The 25,780-nt window shown below is 39.0% G+C and overlaps 1 protein-coding gene across 1 annotated transcript in view; it reads left to right on the top strand.

The window, feature by feature from the left end:
• The window catches only part of LOC134001449 (dual specificity testis-specific protein kinase 2-like), an 87,441-nt gene extending 74,950 nt beyond the window's left edge, over nt 1–12,491 (top strand). Inside the window, exon 12 of the mRNA XM_062441053.1 lies at nt 12,427–12,491. The gene's annotated coding sequence lies outside the window, so the exon portion shown is untranslated. The remainder of the gene's footprint in view (nt 1–12,426) is intronic.
• Nucleotides 12,492–25,780: the final 13,289 nt, after the last annotated feature.

A 25,780-nucleotide genomic window follows, 5' to 3' on the forward strand; every position in this document is an offset into this window, starting at 1 on the left:
AGGGCAGGGTGGAGGGGTTGAGGGGTTTTTGAAACGGAATGCACTTAATGAGGCTTAATGGTTAATTGTGATAAAAACAAAGAAAACATATATCGATTGATAAAATATGCAGAGGAATTGATGTCATAAATACGTCAAAATGATCTTAATAGTGTTCTATTTTTGCTGTGTAATTACATGTCAGTGTATAAGTACTTCAGATGGCAGCGGGGATTTCAATGGCAGAGGCCATTTAAAACAACTAGTGAAACAGTGCTTGGTGTCTCCCCCCCCCACCCCACCCCCTCGTCTTCCCCTCGTCCCCCCAGTTTGTACAAACTTGTGATTCGTCCTCAGAAACAGCACATCTTAGCAGCACAAAGTCTTTTTAACGTGTCTCATCGGTCTGTTTAAATGATGTTTTTTCTCACTTTTTGAAATTTTTGCCACATTTTTTATCAGTATCATTTAACGTGTGATTTTAGCATCGGGGGGTATTTAAAGAGGGCAGGGGTGTTCTTCGGGGAGGGTTCAGGGTGGGGTTTTTTTCACGTTCACATTTTCATGTAATGATTCTGTATTTCAGTGATTCTGCACACAAACACACACAAACACACATACACACACACGCGTATACACCAATCATCTTAAAGAGTTTCATTTTGTTTTCAATTTAATTTTTTTTTTTTTCATCAGGCCCTAATGTGACCAAAATTACTGTTCAGTCATAAGTTGGATTTCAAACCTCACTGATAGCTTCTGTAACAGTCGGCTTGTCATTGGTGACATGGACAGATTATAATTACTGTGAATTGTAGGTGGTGTCTCGGATGTTCAGGAGTGGCTCCGATGTAGGTTTTTAAAGGCTGAGCTTGCTATTTTCTATCTGAACCGTATGTTTTTAAAGATGGAGGTCTGTAAAGAAGCCGAGCAGAAGCTTTTTGAGGCATTTTTTAATATCTTATAAGCCCACCAGTGGATTTTGTGAGGCGTTCAAAGACGAACACACTTCTAGACGGGCTTAATAAATGCTTGATAAAAGTGGTTTCAGGCACCGGTTGAACTGGAGTAGTGTTATTTGGGAATGAAGGCCAAGATGAACAATGTTATGAGCTCATGGTTTGGGAATTTTCTGGATTGGTTTCATATGGATCCAAAGCTATTCGCAGTTCGTATTCGGTGCCTCAATTCTGTCCTCAGACGTTTTTTTTTATAGTTAGTCTCAGCTCAGCAGCCGTAGGTAATCTGCTTGGATTTGATTTTAAAATTAGGGGTAGTAAAATTATGATTAGCGTTTACATTTTGGAATCTTATCCTAACTTATTTATTTTTTTAAATGACCAATCGCACCTGTTTTAGACTATAGTTATTGTGGGAAAAATCAGGATTAACTTACTTGTTCTTATGCAGTGTAAACACCGATTAAGCTTCAAAAGAAGGAGATGTGAAAATTAAGCTAATTAAACTTAGTGTGTCACCAGTGTACAGGCCTGTTATGTTTGTATTATGTGTTCAAACCAGCCGTAAGAATAAAAGGATTGTATGTTATGTCCTGTTATAAGCTGTGAAGGAAAGTGATGATTCTCTATCTGCCAGTAGAGATGACTGAGAGGGAATTAACTGCGTGTCCAGAATGATGAAGATGGTGGTGCTGATGGTGATAGTGGAGGGTTTGATTTGATGAGACTACCAGCACAGACACACATTACACACACACACACACACACACACACACACACACACACACACACACACACACACACACACACACCCACACACACACACACACACACACACACACACACACACACAGACTCCACCACCGCCATCACTCTGAGCCATAATTCTTTGATCTTTTACTTTTCACCAATAACATTTCACTATTTTATTATCAACTTGTAACCTTTTAAACTTTTAAAATGTGAAATCATTTAATTGGGAAAAAAATTAAATGTGTTTTTTTCTTTTCTTTTTTTGTGGTCAGTATTAAGCACTGTACCTACATTAACTCTGTATAAAGATATACATATATGTGAAACAGTTGAGGTGAGCAGCCGGGAGAATGATTTCCTATCGGTTACAGAGTCTGGAGGAGGTTGTTCAGTCCCAATGTCCTGAACTTCTACTCCCTGTGACAGCTGCAGTTACACACACATACACACACATCATACAAAATTGGGTCCTTGACATATGGAGACGAGAGAAATACCAATAAAACAGATGTGTGCCCCAGATCAGCAAGATGATTTTCACATGGAAGTGTGCTAAAAAGTTGAGAAAACATTCAGATATTGAAAAAAAGACTATTAACAACATAAAGTACACAAGACATTAGTTGTAGTAAATGAGGTAATATGTGCAAAAACAGCAGTATTACAAAAAGGCCACAAGATGGCACCCCAACATCTGATAAAATGTTGAGAATCAAGCAGTTTGTAGATTCTCAAAAACCATTTAAGATAAAAGAGTTGAAATCAGATTATGTGTGTTGTGTATATGCAGCTGGAAGTTAAAGATTGAAAAAAAAACCCCGCAAAAAAGCACCATCCATCCGTGCTCATGATGGGGGACTCCACCAGACTCATGTTCATGTTCAGGTGTGTCTCGGCTGCATACAGTCAGTATTTTTAAGGGTCTAGTTTTACAGTAATAGTATTCTATCATTTCATTGCCTGACAATGGATGTCTTGTCAGTGTTTTTAACCTCAGATTTAAAAAAAAAAAAAAAATAGTTTTTTGTGCACTTATTGACCATTGTGAGCTCTCTCTCTCTCTAATTCTTGGTGTGTAAGTGCATTGAGATCCCCATGGTGGGATCTGTGTATAGTCTTGCAGCATTGGTTATAACCTGAAGAAATAACAATGATGAAAATGAATGAATTCATAATAACGAAGAAAATCTTATACTAGGTATAAAAAAAAAAAAATTAAAAAAGACAGTGAATCTAGTTGTTGTTTGTGGCATGGTTATGCATTCAATGGTCATCATTTTAATGATTAAAACAATACAAAAAAATCCTTCTTTACCACTGGCACTGTTCTGCTGTTTTTGTTTTGTTTTCCACTTTTCAGTGTGCAGTATTGCGCTTCCTGTTGCTAATGGTGTTGCTAAGCTAGCTTGCTTGCTCAGTTGTTTACCACCAGAGCAATATATTGTAGCAGTTTGACCCAAACAAGAAGTAAACAAGAAATCCATTACATTTCTGGCGTACAAGTGCATGAATCTATGATTGAAAGTCTTAAGTGATATATGATCATGGTGTTCTTTATTTTATTATAAAGCGGATTTACAGATGTGGTGTAATGTATTGCTCTGGCCACCCATTATCCTGCACCCACCTGTGCTCACATCCTCTTCCTCTCTCTACATGGGGGGTTTAGGCTACATTCACATCACAGCTTTTGATGTCCAATTCAGATTTTTTTTCCATATTTAAATTCAAAAGTGACTCATGTTTGATTTCCTGTGTTTACGTACTCGGAAAAAACCTGCATATGTACACATGAGTCAGTGAAGCATAAGTAAAGCACAATGTAACCTAGCAACAAGGACAGTCTGCACAGCTCGCACAGCCAGGTCACCATCTGTATGGACGCTGACAAGGCTCAGAGATATATCAAACCATTACTGAAGCAAATTCAGAGCTGCGCTATCATGTTTGAAGGTGAAAAAGAAGGAGGACTGGTTGAAAGCCACACTGACTGCTGATTTCTGAGTTCAGAGGGATGCAAGGAACTAACAGGTATTAGATTCCTTTTGAATTGGATCTCTGCATATGAATGTGGCCAAAATTAGATGTGAAAAGGTTTTTTTTTTCACCAGAGTAAAAAGTCAAAGTGGGTCATCTTTTGCAGTTGGTGTAAATGCAGCCTAGATTAATCCAAAGCACCTGAACGTCTGGTATTAAAGCAGCCAAAAGAAGATCCAGGTGCTGTTAGAATCACGAAGAGGATGTGAGCTGCTCGCTCTCCATTTGTTTAAGTCTCCTCATTTAAGCCACGTCTCTTTGTAAAGATGAAAATGTGTATTGACACGTGCTAATCCTGCGTCCTTCTTGTCTACCCACTGACCACTGCTGAACATGGACTCACTTTACCATTCCACAATCCTGACTGCACGTTTGTGACAGGATTCAGAAAATCTGTCTGTGTCAGCATAAATCACGAATTTCAACAACATGAAAATCTGATTTATAACCTTCTGTGAGAAAGATTTGATCTGTTTTTGACTGTGTAACAGGGACTTTCCTGTTTTTGCAGCTATAAAGCCTCAGCTCTGTATCACAGGATTAAAAATCTGATCCTCTGTGCCTGAATAAATTCAGCTCTTTGTCCATCATGAACTGAACCACAGATCTAAAAGCTGATGTCAGTCGATATAAACTGATCATCACGTGTTTCAGATCCATGAATTATGTCAGGTTGGACACTTTGGACGTTGGGAGTAGTTTTTGGTTTTTTTTTCTGTCTCTCCATAGTATTTTAGACTTTTTGTACTTTTTGCTTAGTAGCAGGCTTTATCTGATTCACTCCTTCATTTTTGTACATATCTGTGCCAACAGCTTGGGCAGACAGTGGCTTTTTTTATTTGTAAAGACATAAACTTGCTTGCATATATAAATAAAATGAAATAATACACTTGTGTACTTGTTAATAAGGTAACATTTTGAGTTTGTGTCTTCATTTCCTGTTGTGACACTGTCATGGTTGAGTTTTTGTAGAATACCCATTTATACTTTTTATATAATTCTCTTAGTTTACATTTATTGTAACTAATTCACAGTCAGTAATTCAGTGCATTCTATCATGAGCTCTGATATGAATACATGTAATGGAAGAGGCTATACTAGAACAGGGTTTCAACCACATTTAGATTACATAGAGTAAACATAGACCACTGCAATGTGAGAGCATAGAATTGAATTAAGATATAATTAACATAGATAGAAAATATTTAACATTGTTTCCCCAGGCTTTTTCGACTTTTTAGGGGGACTCATACAGTCAAAATCCAAATCAATGCGATACTTTCAGTTTTCTGCTTGCTGTTTGACTCGAGTAGAAACTGTAATAAAATGGGATGGAAATGGATACTAGATATTCTGTATATATGTGCATGATAAGAGATCTATAATGGATACAAACAATGAATCAATCAATCAATCTTTATTTAAATAGCGCCAAATCACAACAAAAGTCATCTCAAGGCACTTTACACATAGAGCAGGTCTAAACCGAACTCTTCAGGTTTAATTTAAAGAGCAGGTTGCAGGATAGAGTCCCCATTGAATGAATGTTTAGAAAAATAATGTAGGAACTAGTTTTTGTTTAAAATATACTTATAAATACACTATTGAGGCTTTTGGAGTCGTTTTTGTGAAATTTAACTTCCGCATCTGAAAAAGCCAAACCAGAAGTGACGTAATGAGAGGGAAAGTGGAAAAACAATGGATCCTAATAAAAGCGCTGATGCTGAGGACACTTTAAATGTGTATAATTACACAAATGACGGGCCGCAGCCTACAACTATGAGCCTGCTATGCACCCAGAGAGCAGGGAGAGACCAGGAGGAAAATACAGTACATGGTCAGAGGAGAGAGATTGAGCTGTGGTGTCAGGACCATAGACTGTATATGGTCAGGACAACCAGTGGAGAGCAGGGCAGGTGTCTTGGTGAGGGACACCTGCCCAGTACAGATTACTATCATGTATCAGGCAATAGAAAAAATAGTATTGGTTATCTAATACAGGCAGGAGTTTTGATACTTACCAATAACAGAAACTAATGAGATTGTTAAAGTTGCGTCTCATACTCGTTGAAATCCCCCCCACACTATGAGGTATAGTGCTTTACTATAACCACGGGAGAGAGAGACAGACAGAGAAACATTTTCCTGGTACACGTTTTGTTTGATAGGTGCTTGTGTGGGAAATGCGAGGCGATGGCCACAGCTAGGGAGGTAGATGCCTAACTGGCCCTGGTGGAGAATCTCACCCCAAGGCTCGATGTGCCTGACACAGCACCCAGGATTTGAGGCATGCTGTCTCAATCCATACGTGCTGCAGGTAGCATACAAGCACTACAGGCAGGAGCATAGACCTCTCCAGGCCAGCAGACATGAGTATGTTTTGGGCAGAAATAATGTATTACTGAGTTCTTTCACTTGTTCTATTTCCCATACATGAACCAAGATAATAAAGCACATAGTAATGCTGAATGTTAAGCAGATTTGTACACCTATAAGTCATAGCTTTTAAATCATGCGCTTTATTTTTTGTATTATTTATATAAGTTGACTTTACCAATTTGAAATATAGTAATAGTAAATGGTACAGCTACAGTAAGTACTTATATATACACACTCGTACATCTGTGTAATCTAATCCAATACAGCTCTTCTGTAAATTATACATTTATGAAGTTTATACATTTTCAGTTTTTGTTGACACATTCTACAGCCACTATAAAGACTATAAAGAATTAGAATGACTTATTTTTCATATTAAATACAGTGTGAAATAAAGTACTATTCATACAAGTTGTCCCCTATTCGAAATGGTGTATTTTATAATCATGCACTTTTTTTATGCTTCACGTTGAAGAACAAATGAATGAACAAAAAGTAGTAGAGGGGTGAAATAAATGTTTATAGTCGTATTTTGAATTGACAGTAAAGGCAAATATCAATACAGTTACATTAAAGATTTATGTTTCCATGTTAAAAAGGCTAGGCTAAGCTAAGCTAGTCAACTATGTAACTAATGTTTCTTGTATTGTATTAGATATAAAAAAACTTCGATAAGAGACAACACAACAAAAAGAAAACAGAATGTCAGACAACTGAATTCAGAAAATCATTACACCCATCTTCCTGCAATAACACAAGCAACCATTTTAGTTATTTGAAATCACTACATCAATGAAAAAAATCAGCCCATAGTTCACAACCAATAACATGTGCTAACTGATTATCAACAACCATCTCTCTGCACATGAATCAGCAGCGGTCTACAGTTCAGTCATACTGGATCATGGGGTGGTCACTCCAAGGAGGCAGGTTGGAGAGTTTCTCTTCAGTGGCTGTTTCTATGGGCCGGCTCCAGGACTTAAAGAATCCAGACAGGTTCATCTCCACAGTCTGAGAGAAAGTCTCAGCATACAGGTTCATCTTTCCTTTGTTGTCGTTTGGAAAGTTGCTCATCTTGTGGTAGGCAGCAAACACCTTCTTCAAGGCATCCCAGCCAAACCTTTCCTAGAGCTATGGAAGAAGAAAGAAGAAGAAGAAGAAGAAGAAGAAGAAGAAGAAGAAGAAGAAGAAGAAGAAGAAGAAGAAGAAGAAGAAGAAGAAGAAGAAGAAGAAGAGAGGGACATAAAAGAAAAGTAATGCCATTTCTCCTTTTTCAACTTTTGTTAACTGGAGTGTAATGAGCTTTGTTAAAGCCTCACTGGGTCAGATAGGGCTAGAATTGTGTTTGCTTTTTTTTTTTGCCTGTGAAGGTGTGCAATTCTGATACAGTTATTCCTTCTCACCTGTGTAGTGTCTGGATTGAGACGTCATGTCTTTGTCTTGTATGTCTTCCAAAAGCAGATGTTTACTTAGGTTAAAAGTTAAAAGTTAGCCATAAAGGACAGGCCAGAGGCTATTTTTCCAGACTGACCATTTGTTTAGAAGGTGGAGTTTTGTTTTTGGGAACTGTATATATAGTGTTGTAAGTATTGTAGTGAGAGAGAAGTTCCAGGGAAGGACTCTCTCAGATTGGCCATGTGACACTGATCTCTTTGTAATAAAACCTTTAAAATATACAACTGAAACATGTCAGTGGTGGTTTCCTTCTTCATCAACACATCACGAATCTACCTATTAAATTACACTTCACCTGCATATATGTCTCCAAGGCAACAAACATGTGCCAACTGTCGAGTTTCTTGCCACCCTTGACATTATTCGACTGTTTCGCTGTTCTGAAGTAATAGCTGGATCAGCCTGCATTTAACGAGACAAAATGGAGAGCTTTTAAAAGACTGTAAATAACATTGTACATAAATAAAAAGATTTAACATTCCTTTCCCCAAGCTTTTTTGACGAAGAAGAGTTCATACACTGCAGGAAGTTAAATGAAAGATCTAAAGTTGACCAGGAATTTGAACACAGGTACATCAGTCAGTTACATCAGTCCTGGTTGAGTTGTCGACACTTGTGGCCACTGGTGGTAACTGCAATTGTAGTTTAAAGATTTGTGAGTAATTTACATGTATTAAGTTAAAAAATTTGATCTTCTCCAACTTTCTCAATTTTGATTTCTATGTGAAGGACCTGGGCCAGACTTTCAGAGAAAATCTAAAGGATGTTAAGTTTTTGCTTGCTCCCGAGCACCTTGCTGCAGTCCCACTATTTGCACCCCAGTACAATTAGAAGTGGATGCTATTTGTACCCTGGTATCAAAGTGTTTTATTTGCCCCGTCTTGGTGCAAATATCAATGTATGCTATTTGCACCCCAGTACAATTAGGAGTGCATGCTGCGGGACTGAGTGTCGGAGGGGAGCGTCTGGAGATGTGGAAGACTCCTGTATCCCACCGGGACAGCGGGATAAATATATGTCGCTGTTCTCTTCTGTATATCATATAATCATTTCTGTCCGGTGAGATCTATCACTTCCCGGCGTGAATAAATGTCAGGTGTGGCGCGTGAGCATGAGAGCAGCTTGAAATGCGTGTCTCACGGCCAATGCCTGAGACTTCAGAGGTCTGAAATGTATTTGGTATCCATGGCAACCATAGACTTATCTGTCAAGATCTGATTTCCATCATATAACATCCTGAAAGTTGTAAATTCAGATATTTTCGGGTTGTATGCATTTACTTAACAAAGTTAGTTTGTTAGTTTTTCCGCTGAAAACATTAGCAGCAAATAACTGCTGCTGCAAAGACTCAAACCCGAGTCTCCTGCACTAATGACTGACACGCTGCCCATTACACCACCGCTTTGGTCCTATGTAGTGATGTGACAGCCCAATATGTTTGCTAATACGGAAGATAGATATTGGCGACAAATTATTTAAACTGACGTTTGTATGCATTCACTGAGGAAAGGTTATGAAAATATAATAAAACTTTACCGCCAGAAATGTCTTTAGAACAAACATTAGATATGAAACCTTTCGAAATTCGCCCTTTTCTGTTGGCATGGAAGATGAATGTCCGCCATGTTTTCACGTTGTTATACGTCTAGGGTGCAAATAGCTCAGCTGTGTGGCCGAGGCTATTTGTACCAGGGGTGCAAATAGACACTCCGTTATGTTTTGTTATATAGCTTTGCTTCAATTACACAACAGAGAATGGGTTGATTTGTATGAAATGACTGTGGTCAACAAATAAAACATTAGTGTACAATATTCTTTTGTGGTTGACAACATAAAAATGTTTACATATAAATATATTATCTACATTGGTTATATGTTCATGGAACAACATAGTTTGTGCAGACAGAAAGAGGTGTGGGTAATGCACAACTTTTAATAACACTTTCAGAAATGCTTTGCAAAAGTAACAAATACTGACTATGTGCTATTTATACAGCACTAAAAGAAAAAAATCTGACATACATAAAACAAGTTTTTGTAAACATGCTTTTTTGAGTCAACAGAACAACAATCATAAAAACACTAATCAACATGCATCTAACGATTTAATATATTGTCAACGTTATAGCTTTAGAAAAATACTATCATATATCCTGTGCAGTACTTAAAAATGTTCTAACATTTGCACATTCAATCCGTTGATTAGATTCTTTATTTTGGTTGTTGTTGTTGTTTTTGTTATTATTATTCTCACAATATATACAAAACCTTTTTACATTGAGACTTTGTGCTGGTGCTCACACTGTCCAGGCTGTGAAATGATACTCTATATGCCCTGGAATGGAAATATGTCACTCTAGCAATAGTGTTAAAATAGGAGGTCCTCTAATTTTAGTAACTTATAGTAACTTATTTTGAGTGGAAGTGATTTCATCCTTACTGGCATACCCTGCTTGGGAGCCTCAGAGTAGAGCTCAGCTGCTGGGCCCAAATAGGCTATTCTTTTTAAGTCTGTTCAAAAACAATATTCTTTTGCTTGCAGTGACTATTCCTCCTATTCATAATATGCATTTAGAAATTTCTTCCACATAAGCTTTCAATGTAAGCAACATGGGGAAAAAATCCACAGCGTTCATTTGTGAAAAATAAATTCCAATTAGCTGAGGTTAATATGAGGCTTCAGCAGCTAGTCAAATCAATGGTCTTTTTAGTGTCAAATTTTCTCTATAAGCATGTGCAACTGTATTACTCAGAAATACGTAAAAAAAATACAGTAACACATGAATGGCAAAAAAAACAGTTTGAATATGTACACATCCATACAGATTAAGTGCTAAACAGGTATATAGTGTTTATCTAGAAAATTCCCTGTTTCAGAGTGTTAGCCTTTACATACAGCAGATGTGGGTGAAACATTTTGGTATTAAGTTGCTTTTAACAGCTGAATTAAATAATGCCAAGGTTTTCATAGATGACATCATCAAGATCATCCGAAGATTTTGTTGTGGTCATACTGGCGGTAACAGAAGAAGGGGATAAAGAGACACATGGGGAGGAGTTAGAAGATGAAGAAGGACTAGATGATGGAGTTGGTTTGCAGACCTGGGCATAAAGGTGGGCAAATGGGTCTGGTTTGGTTTCTTTTTTTGGAGACTCCTTCTCACTCATAGGCACAGTATAAATGGGTTCATCGTCTGCAAAATGCTTTATCTTTCCTCTGGTCTGAACAACATTTGGTTTGTTCTGGACTTGGCTGACTTTGTCATACACCTCTGAGTAGACTGCATCTTGGTGGCTGATGATGAAGGTGGGCATGGAAGAGTTAGGAGGCAGAGTGACTGGTGACACTCTTGGAGTGGGGGGGTGAAGTGGAAGAACAATTGCAGGGTCTACATACTGAGCCGTTGTTGCTTGGGGTTTTGGCACAGATTTGAGACAATCCACTGGGTCAGCATATATTGCCTCTGATTGGCCACCGTGATGAACTCCAGAGGGGCTGTTATGTGTGGGGACCAATGGGAGAGGCATGAGGGTGATAGGAGCTGGCTGTGCTGATATATATTCTGATGAATCAACTCTGTCTTGAGCATGCACGCTGTCTTCTGATGTCTTCGGTTTGCTTTCCAGAATGGAAGCCATACTGGTCATATCAGGTATTTTTGGGAGAGGGGAATGAGCCCGTATGTTGGTTACAATAACTCTTTCACCCTCTTGGATTTGGTTGCCTGAAGTAACAGATGAAGTCTTCTGTTTGATGGTACTTTGAATCAGAGAGAATATTTTCTCAGCCTGCTGTGTCTCAAAGATGAAGGTTCCAGGACCAGAGTCGCAGCGTCTGCCTGCTTCAAACGTTAAGGTCAGCTGGTAAGAAAACACAAAGAGCCACATAAAGCATCTTCATTTAACCACAGTTCTAAGAATGAAAAGCAATGACACAACACCTTTGCAGTCCAATCCATGTAAAACTTCTCTTATAATATAGTTTTAGAGTTCAGGAAAAATGGGTTGGGCTCAGGATATTGCAAACCTTACCTTATCTTTCCCATACCGCCTCAGCAGCTCATAGGGCCATTCTTGAACAATGTTCATCTTCTGTATTTCTTTCAGAAGCAGTGATTCTTGCCCCACTTGCAGCCAGTATGACCCCTGCAGACCACAACGTATCGCTGCATCTGTCCTCTGCACCACCATCCAGAACTCTGAGTCTGGAGAGAGGGGATAGAATCCTCTCAGTCATTATTGTGAAAGTAAAAAAGCTTGCAGTCTGATAAAGCAAAACTTTGTTCGATCCTGAATACCAGGCTTGGACTGACCCACCTAGTGAGTTTTATGAAACCATGTAAGTACATCTGTTGTTAGGTTGTTACCTTGATTAGCCTTTATGTTATAAATACCTTGATATTGCTTTATGCAACTCATAAGTGTGTATGTTGGGGGAAAATGGGGCCAGTCCAGATGAAAATTGTCAGGCCAAATTTTGTTCCTAGTCCGACTCTGCTTAATGCTTAGTTACTTATAGTTAAAGGTGCCCCGTGGAGTTTTCTTTAAAAAAAACAAGGTATGTTTACATTGAATGATACTCACCTATGTGTAAGCCTATCGTTGCAATCGACAATTTTGTTGAATGAATATCCCTCCTCGTAAAAAAAAAGAAGAAGCTGATTTTGAAAGTGTTTTAAAACCTATGTTTTTGACATTCATATTTACTAACTTTCCGTTTTTTTCTTCCCTGCCTTTGTTGGCACATTGCTGTGTTTCTTGGTGGATTACTGCCACCTCCCAGTCGGCATGTCCATGTGGGCCCCATAAGGGTTAAATTTGGGCTGCAAATATGGGTCCCAAGTGGGTTCTGACTGGGTTTCAGGTGGGACCCATCTGGGTGAGAACCATGTAGGCCCCATATGTTTGCCCATATGGGTTCTAAGTGGGATCAGAGTTGACCTTAAATGGGGCCCATTTAGTCAGCCCACAATGTTTCTGAAACAATATGGGGCCCATACAATTTGCCCTGTTTATGCCAAATGCCTGCTTAGCCCACTTACATCCCTTATGGGGCTCATACAGTCAGCCCATGTGGGCTTCACATATGAGGTCCATATTACTGAAACCATGTGGGACATGCACAATTTGCCCAGTTCAAGCCCATGTCCACTTAGTACCCACTTAGCCCACATTAACCCATGTGGGGCCCACATGGACATACTGGCTGAGCTTTAGATCACTGGAATAGTGTCAAATCATTGGCAAGACTGTGTATTGCAGCATCTGCATGCACGTGTTCCTATGTAAATGCACAAGACCAGCTCAATAGTACTACTAGAGGTCAAAAATGTATCAGGATACCTTTTATTATACTGTACTGAACACCTACTGTATGTTTTGATCAAATGTGGGCATCAAACTTAGCTCAAAGAAAGTTGCAGCCTGCCCCTTTGTGGAGGGCATCAGTTATTGAGTGTAGTTTTGTATTTTATATGTGTCCTGAGTGTTTTGTACTGTTTGTTATTGTGCAGTTATATGGTTAAATATTGACCTACTGAAGAGACTGCAGATGAAAATTAACTATAAGCTAACACTGGTACAGTAACATTGTACATGGTCCCAATAAACCATATATATATATAATATATCATAGACGCATTTGCTTCCATCATTTGCAAATTACTAACAAGTTATTTCCCCTGTGTGTGCTGAATGCAGCCAATCACCATTTTAATAAGAGTGTTAACAGTGCTCAACTCAGTCACTTATGAATTTTCTTTTACATACCAATAACAATGAATCCCCTCTAAACAGGAATGACAGAATCCAGGAGGTAAGAGATGAGTGTCACATTAACAGGAGAAATGATGATAGTAGGTTTGCAGTGGGTAATGAAACACTGAGAGGAGAGACAATGTAGAGGAGAAGATGAAGGAGTAGTAGCAGAGTGCAAGGAAGATTTACCTTCCGTTACTGTGGCATATATCTGGTTGTCTACCATATGAAGCTGATTAGGACTTGAGTCCCCACCTCTCTGCGAGAAAAAGACAGTAATAGTGAGGGGGAAGCAATGAGTTGTTACACTAAATCAAATGTAAAAAGAATGCCTGCACAAACATGACTGATTACTCTGAGCCATAAAAACTCAATTATATCCCAATTAGTGGATAATCACAGTATAGAAAATCTAAATACTGTTGATGATTAGCTGTCAGAACGTCTCTTGGCTTCTTCACAGGACACTGATGTGACCTGTTAATTATCGAGGCACTAACAATTAACATAAATTAGGTAATTTGTGCCCCCTCTCACCTGAAAGGTACTTTGACACAGTTTCTCTACCCACTCCACACAGTCGTCTTTGAGTGCAGCAAACACCATAGTTCTGTTCTGTGTCTCCACACAAAATGCTGACATGTTCTCCTGCAAACAGCAAAGAGAGCAGCTTGTAGTATTTTCATCTCTTGTAACTACTAACTGATAAACATAATAAACATCCAGGAACACTGACCATGGGACAGGCCTCAGCATTCGGGGGGAGTCTGAGGACGCTGATCAGCTCAGACAGTAGGACCACTTTCAGCTTCCTGTCCCCGTGAGGCTGGTGGTGTCTCCTGCCCCCGGTGCCGTAATCACCTCCTGCACCGCCCCCTGCAGGATACACGATGGACAAACAGATACAGGCCTGTTAGGTTCAAGTAGGGGAGAACAGGGTTGGTTGTCACACCGGTTCGTTGTCACATTCATCAGATCTCTGTGCCTAGAGGGCGCTGTTAAAAAGTGTTGGTATTGAAAGTTATAGAATATAGGTAAGATGTTACTTCAGAGGTTATTTCTGGAATAAACCACTTGACATTGAGATTTTTAGTGTTTTTCATGTGAAAATGTAAACATCCTTCACTTCAGTGTATCTCTTCTAGGCTTTTACACAATGAGTTTATAATAAAACAATCATTACCATTAAAAAGTATGAAGAGAGAGTGATTGTTAGGTAGGTTTTTGTCTTAGCTACGTCAAAACATGTGGTCGTTAGCTTTGCTGGTAGCAAAAAATCCCATTTGGGAATGCTTGTCACATTCTCTTTGGGGTTGATTTTCACATGGTGTGATTAATCTACTATAAACATTTAACACATTTTTAAAGATTATCTATATTTTTCTCCATTAGAATAACACAGGGACAACCAACCCCATAGTGTGAGACTACCAACCCTACGGTGGAGATGATTGTCACTAGTGTACAAAACATATTTGACAGCCCATATCTTCTGAACAGAATCAGCTGAAGGAGAGTAAGACCACTCCATTCCTACCTGACACTTTAAGTTTAAATTACAAATTAAAAGGGAATCTATTCAGTATACAGTTTATGAGGAAAGTCAAAATTGTGACTACCAACCTCGTTCTCCCCTACATGAACATCAGCAGAGTCATAACACATTTTATTCAAAAACTGTTACAACACCTCTCCCAGAACCCACTTGCATTTGATCAATAAAGAATGACGATGTGTGTGAATACATCAGTACTAGTTCCAACATATCTTATACTCTCAGAAACAAGGGACAAACTGCTATTGTTGTTAGCCCGTTTCAGCAGTGAGGTCGGAGGGACTGCATGAGGCAACTTGCTCTCCTGAATGCCAAATTGCCACAGGTGAAATCTTTTAGTAGGATGTGTGAGTATCATTTTGACTGCCTACTGTTGCGGCCCAAAAAGAGTCACAAACCTGTTTTTATTTGGTCAGCCATTGGATACGTAAAATGTGTAACAATTCTATGATCTGTGAACTCACTTTGTGGTAAGCCCATTTCAACAGAGAGACACACTTTTTCAGGGTGGAGAAACTGCACGAGGCCAATCCATTTCCTTTATACCAGTGATTCCCAAACTTAGGGTCATGACACGAAATGGGTCACAGACCTGTTTTTATTACCTGAGTTATTGGTAGTTTAACATGCATATGATATGTGAATTGATTTTCAAAATTAAAATTGACGAACAGTGTTGTTTTTTGCGACAGTGGTCTGATCAGCTCAGATGCCGTGTCTCTTCTTGCGATCCTGCAACTGAAAAAGTGTTCATACTCTCTTGATTGGGCTGGGTTCACATAACATTGGGTGTGACTTGTGTGATTTTCTTACTCTTGATTCATAAACACCATCGGAAATGCGTGACAGGGCCTCAGCTGCTCGGTAATGAGAGCTTTAAAATGAACTAATTGGACTGACATCTTTGAACAAAGCATTCGCAGAATCGGGGCAAGTCAAAAGAATTTTTAATGCCCAAAAATTCCCAGGGGGAGTTTCAGAACAACAGAGACAGAATGTCATCATAACCACAGGAACTCACTCCTGCCTGCGTTGCGTGTGCACGGCACGAGAGGAGACGGAGAGAGATGCTGTGCTGCTGTCATAGGAGCCGCAGATTACTGTAAGCAGCATGCATGAGACTAAATAACAATACTGCACAGTGCTACTGTTTCTCTGTCCCGTCTGTCTGCATGCTGTCAGTGTCCTCTTTCACACTGCTACATTATCAGTTATGAATCTTTCACTGTATTAGAGAATGGACTTGTGGCATGAGAGAATGAGAAAAGTGTTTATCCCATGATGTTTCTACAGTAGCCCAGAATGGAAAAACGAAACACTTGCTCTAGAGAGGGCCTTTCGTTTTTTCGAGACTTTCACAGTCACTGTTGGTTCTCCTACACACTTGCAAGGGGAGGGCAGCGATATTCAGTTGGTTGCAATCTGCAACCTCACCACTAGATGCCACTGAATCCTACACACTGGTCCTTTAAGGAGACAAGTAAGTCAGTTATAGGTTTGCGTTGCATTTGACTTGTTTTTTTGTGTCTGTTAGTTGCACTATACATTAACTATGCTGTGAATCAGAGACATAACGTTAGCTAGCCAACCATGAAATTGTTTATTTTGTAATGTCACTTTTCACCAGGTATTTGTTCATTTACCAAATTGATAGCCAATGCCAGGCCCTGACTCACAGACTTGTCTTTCATGTAGATCGGTTAGCAAACTGCATTTATTCAAGTTAAAAACAACCAACCACAAAACTCTTGTTAGATTTCATTGTGCCATAAATGAAATGTTATATCCTTTCAGGTCACTATCATTTTAAAATAAGTCAGTAGAAATGGATCAGAATGTAGAGAGGTTAAGGGACGGAGGGAGGAGGTGAGAAATGGAGAGCTGAGAAATGGGTGAGAAACGGATATAAGAGGAGAACATGTTGGTGTTAAATTGTACGTAGATATTTAATGAGGTGGTGACGAACAGCAGACTAGAGCAACTCAGCAGAGTGACTATTGCAGTCATGTACTTTTATAATGAAATATATACACATAAATCATACACATTTTAAATTCATGGTTTGTTGTGTTTATCAGTTTAATGTAGATGTTATGGTGGTTCACCAATGTTGTGTTGTTATGTCCTGATGTCAGTTTTGGAATATCCATTTAGATTTTTTTAAAGCAACTTTAATAGAATAATGGGGGGAAAATGACATATCAATGCACAGTATCAGTGAGATTGTCAGATCATCACATATATGTGCTGAATGTCACGCCTCATGGAAGGGATATGGCGCCATCTTGTGAAAGCAGATTGTGATTTCAGTGCTGCTTTACAAGCTTTACATCAATGATTGTAATATTTGAAGAAGTGCAACATGCTTGTTTCAGCATATACAAATGTTCCCTGTATAACTGTGTTGCTTAAAAGCAGCTGAAGTGAAACTAAAGTCTAGGACCTTTAGAAAATACACTGTCACTCTTGTTTTGCGTATATCTTTTTTTTTTTGTTCTTTCTATTTTTAGCAAGACAACTGCAGAGCGATGTGGAACCTCACCTGCTGGTTTCCCCGATGTCACACAGTGAGGACGAAGAACAACAAGACAGCAGAAAACACGACAAAACAAAGAGAAGAAAAAACATTCTTCATATATATGAGCTAAATACAGACCCATGTTTAAGAATTTTTTTTAAAGTAACAGTATACAAACAGGTCACACAGAACTGAAAGAACTATACTCTCTTATTTTCTTATGCCTTATTAATGATACTGCTATGAGTTACTGCTATAAAATGTGAACGAGCACTTTAGGAAAATCTTGTGGTTTCCCAGGAGGACTTAAAGTCTCACACACCTACTTGGCAAACAAAGCAAAACACTGCACGCTGTTACACTTTAGACTTTGGACACGTGGCACATATTAATGTTACCTTTATGATAGAAGACTTTGATAGATTGATGCTGTAACAAGTGAATTTCCATGTTGTGGGATAAAGTACAATCTAATCTAATCTAATCTAGACTTAACCCTTACATACTGTTCAGGGTCAAATTTGACCCATTTTTACATTTGAAAGCTATTTAAAAACACCTTAGACACATTTCTTTTATGTGGGCTTTTCCTTATGTGACCCCAAAAACATACATGTTTGAATTTTTGATACACATTTTCAGATATGCAAATGTTAAAAAAAAAAAAAAAAAAATCCCCATTAAAACATGTTGTACTCTTCATATTCTATATAATGTTCTCCTGGACTGTAACATGGATTGTGAATGTCTTTTTTTTCCATAGATAAACATTGTGTTCACTCTCTGACGGCTTCATTAAGGATTAATCAAACACTTAATGATGACTGATGGTGAAATGATGAATGTCAATTGGTGTAGAGACTAATTATGATTCAAAATATGAGCAGTATGTAAAGGGTTAAGTTGCCAGCATTAGTTCATCTCTGGTGTAAGTTGTAGTGGTTTACTGATGTGCATTATATTGAATGGTATTCCTAATATTTTGCCCCCCTCATGCATGTTAATGGAGTTTACAATATATTAGGAACACCATTCAATATAATGTACTCTACTACACCACCACCACCCACTATGACTTCAATAATAAACATTTAGATGAATTATAACCTTTCTGACAACATTTCTTTAAGGTATAATTCATAGCAGAGCAGTTGTATTGGATTACATTAAATTGCACAGGTGTACCTAATGAAGTGGCCGGTGAGTGTACGTGTGTGTGTGATACCTGTTTCCTGTTTGTATACTAGTATAATATATCCCCTGACCTAAAAGCAGTAATATGTTAACTATATCTGATGAACTAGTATTTTGTTTTGTTCCTTTTTTCTGTCTTTCTCAATGTTGATGTTGTTGTCGATTACGTTTCTCTGCTGTGTAACTCCAGCATCATTTTGTTATATAATTCTCCCAGCCAGCATGTCCATGTGAGCCCCATAAGGGTTCAATTTATGCTGCAAATATGGATCCCAAGTGGGTTTGGTCTACCGTTTCCATGGTGCCCCCCCCCCCCCCCCCCCCCCCCGTGCTTTAAGTGGGTTCTGACTGGGTTTCAAGTGGAGCCCAACTGGGTTTAGACCCATGTACGCCCCATATGTTTGCCCATATGGGGTCTAAGTGGGATCAGAATGGACCTTAACTGGGGCCCATTTAGCCAGCCCACATGGGCTTCACATGTGGGGCCCATGCTTCTGAAACCATGTGGGACCTGCAGAATTTGCCCAGTTCAAGCCCATGCCCACTCAGTACCCACGTAGCCCACATTTAACCCATGTGGGGCCCACATGGACATACTGGCTGGCCTCAAATGAATACTTAAGACAAACTATACAAACACAAAAACACTAGAGGTCAAAATCTTCATATTCATTTCCTCAGTGTAGACTATTAAGAACAGAAAGGTCAGAATGGTCAAAATGAATATATATTTTATACAGGAGCTCTGTGTATGGCAGACTGGAGTGATTGGTTTCATGCCTCTGAAATCTATAACATGTATTTACTGGACAGAAACCCTTGTATTCATTATTTCCTTCCACAAGACAGGAGACTCCTGTTTTAAGCTCCAGCACATAAAAGAATTAAGTGAAGCTCCCTCCTTGTCCTCTCTGACTAATTCAACCAGCTCTCATCATGGCAACCACTTAGGCACTTTGAGGTCAGCTCACTCAGTTGGGAAGCTTCCAAACTGACTGCCCTCACAGAGCACCCTGCTTCAGTGTTTGGAACTGTCCTTTAGGGACCACCCCAGTTGGTACATGGTTACCACCCACAGCAGCATCCACTGAGCTGAACCACACATCACTGTCCTCACTGCAGTTGAACTACTCAAAACTTTCTTCACCACTCATTCCTCCCTTTTTTTTTTTTTGGAAGTTATTTTACTCTGTTATCATTCTAAAACACTTCATAATGTTTTCTTTTTGTTCTTTGGATTATTCAGTATGTAAAGCAATTGTAAATATGTGTGCGAGTGAAGCCTGCATGGTGAGTTCACACAGATTACTCAAGAGGCAATGCGTCATGCAAATGCATCCGCAGATCTTACATAACACCATCTCCAATTCTGGGCTCTATTTAAGCTGTCAAACTCATGTTCTGCTTCTGCTGCTGCTGCTGCTGCTCGCCCCTGCCCTGCTGCTGCATGCATGTCACACACATCCACCACCACCACCACCACCCAGCATCCACCTGTGGGGTAGTTTCTCCATGATTCTCCGTGACAGGCGCTGCACTCATCTCTCCCTGCTCGTGCTTTTTTTTATTTCTGGCTTTATGTTTAGCTTCTCACGGATTCTTGTTTTCCAGACATTGTTTCCGCCCCAACCGCTTGATATATTTTGGGGTGAGGAGCATTTCGCATGCACATCACTTGGTCACTAAAAAGTTAAGAGTCTGTTATAATTTATTTATTTCCCCCTTGTTCAAGTTAAGAGTTTAATCCAAACAGTAGCAGATATGGAGGATTGGTTTATATGAAATGTATCAAATATGAAGTTTAGTTTTACAAGATGAATTAAAGGATCATTCCATATATATTTTTAGCACTTTAGTACTTATTTATTCCTCTTGCTAAAAAAAACGACATTTTATCCGTCAGCAAGAAACAGTCAGACAGTCAGATAGCACTTAAACAAAGCCTCAGTTCAGCCAGGTCTCTTTTAACCCTTACGTGCTGTTCGGGTCAAATTTGAATTGTTTTGACATTTGAAAGCTGTAAAATCACCCCAAATGTCTTTTACTCTGAAGAACACGTGATGACTTTTCCTAAATGACCCAAAATGCACAAAAATGAAAATATGTTTAAATGTTATACTTTTGTATAGATGCTACACGTTTGACCTGATTGACGTCTTTTAGTGAAATGAATAGTTAATAGTTTTAATAAGGATTTCTTTTTATGATGTAGCAGTGAAGACTGATGGCTCTAATGGTTATACAATAAACCCCACACTTCCATTAAGTTCTGCTCATTTTCACTTTACATAAAATACATTTACATCATTATTGCTATGTTATATTTTCATGTCTTAGGTAAAATAGGACATGATATTGTGTGATAGGAGATGTTTAGTAGTGTTAAACCTAAAAAATACACACTCTCTGCTCTCTGAAACATGAATCAAGGTGTAATCACATTTATTGATCAGTCAGATCCACTATTGATGCTTTCTAAACACATCTGTGGTTCAACATTTGGTATAGACACTTTTTATGAGGGGATTCTTAGACCGGGTCAGAATTGACCAGGAACATACTGCGAGGGTGTAGAATATGAACAGTATGTAAGAGATAACCCTCCTGTTCAAACCCTGGAGAACAACAGGCGTTAACTCAAAAGTGAGGTATCATTTCATTTATATGTCATTTAAAAAATACACAAACCAGACCGGGTCAGTTTGGACCCAGAAGTTGCACAGTCAGCAGGAAGACAACAGGAGGGTTAAGAAGAGAAAGTGATAAAAGGACGACTGAACTGTCCGTCCACAATTTATAGACGGACCTCCTCATTCAACTTTGACCTCCTGTACACCCACACAGCTGTGTAATGATCAATTATTACTGACATTTCGGATGGGCTTTAGTATTGCACTGGCTGCATGTTGGCAGGCTTGCAAGAGACACATTAAAAAATAAATTGATGTAGCAGAGGCTGAGATATCCTGACTTTTAGTCCCTAACTCCTAAAAAACATTTTCCCATAATGCATCTTAATAGCTTGTTACATTAGTCTTGCCTGCCTGGTGAAAGCAGCTGGACTTGTGTGTGTTGCCTGATGTAGTGTGGTGAGTGTAATGGTATCAGAAACCTGAAAGAAATTACAGCCAAAACTACAAGACAGCTGAAAGCATACAGGGACTAAAAGTGCTGAAACAACATGAGCATACCCACCCATATCCTGGATCTCCAGTCGACCCACTCCGCTGCTGCTGGGGGGGAACAGAGACAACCACACCGGCTTCCATTTCTGAGAGGAGGGAGATGCTTATGTTATGACAGGAAAACACTGAGTGCAATAGAGCAGAATTGTGTCATCACTTAGTTACATAGTTCAGGTTTAGGGTTTAAGGAAGGATTACATACTTTTCACCTCTTCCTCCACAACATCCACACACACACACCCTCAACCTAATCTGTTCCTTTATGAATGTGAAAGTCAGGCGTGACCCTCCCACGTGTGACACATAAAGGTAAATATTAGTCACATCCTACTGATTCTGTGGAATCTCTGACACAGTCCTTCCATCGAAATAAAAGAAGAAATACAGGCCTGCTTTTATAAGTGTTATAGTGTTGATAAGATTTTATTTTTTTTTAGATACTTTTTAAAAAGAGAACAACATACAATACCCCCACTCATACAATACCCCCACCCCAGACAGCTGTACGGCTCACCCGACGGAAGAGAGGGAGGAAATAAGAATTAAGATTAATTACATTAAATTAAAAATGTAAAAATCGTTGTTACCTTTTAAAGAAACAGAACAACATGCAATACCCCCACCTGCACCCCTCCCTCCCACACAGCTGTACAGCACGCCCAACAGAAGGGAGAGGAAAATAAATTAAATTAAATTAAATTAAATTAAAACAGAAGAGAGAAAAATGAAATAAATAAATAAATACAACAAAAAATAGTGACAATCTATGTTCACTTTTAAACAAACAGTATTAGAAGTAGCTGACATGTCTTTATATGTCCATATTTACAGTGATTTGTAATTGATTACATGAAATCAATCCTGCCAGTGTTTGTATGCATCTCACAGGTTATATACGTCAGCTGTGATGGCTATGACTAGAATCGGTTTGTGCAGTGATATCACACAGCATGACTGAGTGCTATCTGTCAGTGCAGTTCAGGAATGTGCAGCATGGAAACTGAGTTGTGTTACAACTTGTCCACCTGCTCCAGTTTCTGTTGTAAAAAGGTCCAGAGCCTTTCTTCTAAAGAAGCTTTGACTCACATTTCATTCCCTCTGCAAGGCTAACTGTGGGATGTGAATGAAACTGTGACAAATGCATTGACCTATGTAGTATTATACAGTAAACAGGTATCATAGTCTGAGTCACTTCTTAACTATTTCTGTAGCTTTAAGTCAGTTTTCTGAGTTGTTCAATCAGGTTGGATTTTATGACTGTCATCTGAGTACTAGACAATTATTAAGCAGTGTTATAAAACAAGAATGTATGTTCATGCTCATTATCATCTCCATGACTCTGGAATGAGTTCTAAAAAACAACTCAGTGAAAAAACAACAGTAGATTAAATAACAATGTCTCTGTACTCACTTTGCCAGCTTTGTGTGGTTGGAGGTAAACCTTCCCCGTTTTGGTCTGAGAGTCCATTTAATGACGCTAACGTGCTCCAGTACTGGCCTTTGGATTCAGAAATGAGGGTTTTGTTTTTTTTCTCCGTTTGGTGAACAGCAGGATGGGGCGTAGCCACGCTCACACATTCTTGAAATATGATCCTCACAGGTGTGCACATGTCTGAACCTAAGAGGTGCAGCCATGATTGCAAAAATGAAGGAGACAGACCTAGTTCAGATAGATAGATTTATATAGTCACAGTTTATATGTTATTTATTTTAATTTGCACATTTAAACATGAACCAAAATGACTTACATTAGGCTAATATAAACTTAACGTAGTTCCACTTAAAGGAGCAGTGTGTAGAATTTAGTGACATTTAGTGAAACAGACTTGGCAGAAATTGAATATAATATTCATGAGTATGTTTAAATTAGTGTATAATCTCATTAAAATGCCCAGTCAGCATGTCCATGTTGGGTTAAAGGGTTAAGTTTGGACTACAAATATGGGTTCCAAGTGGGTTGGTCCACAGTTTCCATGGTGGCCCAACCTGTGTTCTGGGTTTCAGGCGGAGCCCAACTGGGTGAGACCCATGTTTGCGCATATGGGGTCTAAGTAGGATCAGAATGGACCTGAAACAGGCCCATTTAGGCAGCCCACATGGGCTTCACATGTGGGACCCATGTTTCAGAAACAATATGGGGCCCATACAATTTGCCCTGTTTATGCCCATGCCCATTTAGCCCACTTACATCCCTTATGGGGCTCATACAGTCAGCCCATGTGGGCTTCACATGTGGGGCCCATGTTACTGAAACCATGTGGGATCCGCAAAAGTTGTCCAGTTCAAACCCATTCACACTCAGTACCCATGTAGCCTGCGTTTAACCCATGTGGGGCCCACATGGACATGCTGGCTGGGTTAGAATGAACCTTTATATCTACATAGGGAGTGGGTCCTCTTCCACTGAGGCCGCCATATTGCAACGATATGTTTCTACAGTAGCCCAGAACAGACAAGCTAAACACCGGCTCTGGGGAGGGCTTTTTGCATTTTTCTTGAGTTACAACAGAAAGGTTTTCTTATTTTATCCACATTTTGCTATGTTCATTTCTTTCAATAATTCTGCTTTTCAGCATGAATTATACAGAATGACATCAGGTTATGAAACAGGCTGCATGAAAGGTCAATGCTAAATATAATGAGCACCCGAGTTCACATGCAAAGGAAGAAAATCGACGGAAATACAGTACATTCATGCTTCCAACAGAAAACTCGTTCTCTGTTCTGTGCCGGTTTTCACAGCAGCTGGAAAACAGAAAGTGAGCAGAAGAACAGAAAGATGTTGTAAAATGTTGATACTTAATTAATTATAGTAAACACAGTGTAGATTCTACTTTAAAAATAACTTTTCACTTAAAGTTTTCATTGTTTTGTTTTTTTTTTGGTATTTAATAGCAGATGAAGAGGTGGGCTTCATGTGTGGGTTTGCCTGTTATTCTCACACAGTTCTGGCAGAAACATATGTGGCTGCAGTCAGATGTGAAGGACATTTGCTCTGAGATGACAGTGCCAAACCTTCTCCCCTGGGAAATTTACTGTGGGCTCGAGTATCGATTCTCTGTGTGTTCACCTCATTCCTGACCATCGGCCATCTGGTGAAATAATCAATTGAACTGCATCGAACACCAATCCCATCCTCTCCAACTATCTGTTTTTTTATTTATACATCTACACTCATGTGAATGTGAAAGCCACATATCATTTTCCACAAGGACACATGTCCAGACTGGTTTGGCTCTCTCTGTCTCTCTCTCTTTTTTTCTTTTTTCTTTTTTTTACAGCTTCCTTCTTGGGGGTTGTTGGTGTTTGAGAACTCTGAAGGTCAAGAGTCTAACAAGCTGAACTCTGGTCAGGAGAAGTATTTACACTCTTTCTGCAGAAGCCAGATGCTACTCTTGATTTGAAGAGCGGTCACGCTGCAGTAAAGTGTGATTGCTGCAGTGCAATCTGAGAGGATTTTTGAGGGGGGACACTGGAGTCATCATAGACAGTTTCAGCAGTGTTTTTAAGAACCTGGACAACTTTTCTCAGTTTTATGCACTCTGTCTTAAAAGCTTTTCTCTGGTCTTAAAGTGCAGTACAGTGGATTTAGTACATTTCTGTTGTTGTTGCGTGAGTCTAGATGTATTCTGCTTTTTTTTTTTTTTTTTAAAGTAACCATCAACAAAACATGGTATAAAAAAAGAACTTTTAAATTAAAGTGACTGTAAGGTCAGCATTACCTGTGAGGTTACTCCTGGGAAATGGGTTACCTGATGTATGGACCTGATCTGACCTGCAGCCACACAACTGATAAAAAAGTTAAGTCAGTAACTCTTTGGCACTCACACCTTACTTTTTCTAGTTTACATTTATTGTTCATTTACTTTCATCTCTCTTAGGCACATCACATTGTACGTACAGTAACTACGGCAACAGATAACTTACATGACACATATTTACCATTCAGTTTGTCTAAAGTTGTTCTAATTTTCATGTTTTGTGAGTTATCTGTGCTGGGAGCTGTTGA

This window comes from Scomber scombrus, chromosome 2, assembly GCF_963691925.1.
Source record: "Scomber scombrus chromosome 2, fScoSco1.1, whole genome shotgun sequence".
Lineage (NCBI taxonomy): Eukaryota > Metazoa > Chordata > Actinopteri > Scombriformes > Scombridae > Scomber > Scomber scombrus.